Here is a 1,989-nt window from a genome sequence, read left to right as displayed (position 1 = left end):
AAGTTCGTGGTCATGAACTTCTACATGTAACACTTTGGTGTGCCTGGCGATATATACGCAGTGGATATCGCAGTTTCGTCTTTCTTTTGTACGATACAGACATTCCTACAGCCGGTGGCATTGTCCTCTCACGAGTCAAGTGTGTGTGTGGCTCTACATGCATTTTGTCCTTTGCGTATATGGCAATGCCTCATGCTCGTGAGTCTATGTGCTGTTCACAAACAATTCCACTATACCCATCGACTTGAAACAATGCATATTGATTGATTTGTTTCATTTATTATTGTATTTTTATTATTAATAAGGGCGGAGTGCTTGAAGCCTGCTTCACCTCCACCGTGGGCCGGCCCGGTTTCCCTCTGGGATTGGCCCACGCTCACATTTTCTGTTAATCGCTGACGCAGAAGCACGAAAATTACATAGAAATGTTTATTTATCTACTTCGTTTGCTACAATTTATTATTAATAGTAGTAGGGGCGGAGCATGCTTTCCCTCCGCCGCGGGTTCGCCCGGTATTTCACTACCTCCGGCATCGGCCCACATTTTTTGCCCGCGAACACGACAGATGCATTCGGGTTTGGAGGCACACACATTCGCTGTATATAGACAAGCGCTGCTCATGAACGGCGCCCAGTGGCCACACACCAGCATGCGCCGCGCGGCCCGACCCCAGGGCCGGCGCTGTGGCATGCTGTGCACTAGAGTTGCTGTATAAGCTACTTTTGGTAGCATATACAGTAACTCTACTGTGCACGAAAGCGCGCGGGCAGCTCGGAGGGGCACTAGCCGAATGCGGCGGCGCGTGGCACACCGCGCGAGAGCCGCAGCAGGCGTTGGCAGTGCCGCTGCATCCCCTGTATGTGGGACACCGCGTGACATTGACCCCGACCTTGGCCTTGAAACGCGCAGCAGAGGAACCCGGAGCTTTTAACGGGCGCCCCGGCGGCCGACCGGGGCACGGGGAGAACTGCCAGCGGTGATCAATCAACCAGCCGAAATAATCTGGGCCGCAGCAGCGATGGGGGGAGAGGTTGCTGTTTGCCGGCGCTTAAGTGGCGCGCGTTTCAAACCCCCCCGTCGTAGTGGGTAGAAACGACGCGCGTTTCTGCCCGTTGCAACCTGCCCCGCGCGCGGTCCCCCGCCTTTTGTTGTTGGCCCGCTTGGTCGCCGCCAACCGCTGAGCCAGCCTTCAATCACGCACTACAGTGCGCTCTGTGCGGGCGCCCTCGGTAAACACGTTATTGTAGGCCGCAAGTTTGTTTTGCCATATACCGACTGGTTCAGGTAACTCGAGTGTAAATACCCTCTCACACAACCGCCCCCTTTCTTATTGTGTATCTAAAAAAAAAAAAGAAACGGAGTGGGTGGAAACGTGCGTTTGCGGGGGTTGAGGGGAAGCGCACTGTTGACACGCAGAATGGACGAAGGAATGACCACTGTATTCGCTGTGCGCGCTCCAATAACGCCGGCCGACCGGCCTCACGAGCGTGACAACGTAATCCGACTGGTGTCGGTGCGCGCCGACTCCGTATTTTCCAGCGACTCCGTATAAAAAGAAAGGGAATCGAGGGACCCAATTTTTAGTAATCATATCATAAGAGGCCAACAACAAAGACACCAACAACAACATAGGGAAAATTACTGGTACTTGCTAATTGAGTTAAATAAATGATAAATTAATGGAAATGAAAGTGGATGAAAAAAAGAACGTGCCGCAGGTGGGATACGAACCCACTTCTTCGCATTACGCGTGCGAAGCTCTTACCAATTGAGCTACCCCGGCGCCGTTTTCCTACCCATCCACTTATAAGCATTCAGAAACTGCTACATCATTTATGTTGGCGCTGTTAATGCTTCCGTTCTTGCCCATCTTCGTATTGGAATGACAGAAAATGAATAAATACAATCCCGATGATAGGGCGAATAAACGTTTGAACGTATGAAAAATGCACGTTACGACTGAAATACTTTGACACTGAGCGAAAGGT

At 51.5% G+C, this 1,989-nt stretch overlaps 1 non-coding gene across 1 annotated transcript; it reads right to left on the bottom strand.

Annotated features, from left to right (window-relative positions):
• Positions 1–1,711: 1,711 nt before the first annotated feature.
• TRNAT-CGU (transfer RNA threonine (anticodon CGU)) lies at positions 1,712–1,784 on the bottom strand. The gene has a single exon. It is a non-coding gene; the product is annotated as a tRNA-Thr (tRNA).
• Positions 1,785–1,989: the final 205 nt, after the last annotated feature.

This window comes from Dermacentor andersoni, chromosome 1, assembly GCF_023375885.2.
Source record: "Dermacentor andersoni chromosome 1, qqDerAnde1_hic_scaffold, whole genome shotgun sequence".
Lineage (NCBI taxonomy): Eukaryota > Metazoa > Arthropoda > Arachnida > Ixodida > Ixodidae > Dermacentor > Dermacentor andersoni.
Note: the sequence above shows the minus strand (reverse complement) of the source record. Positions and strands in the feature narration are given on the sequence as shown.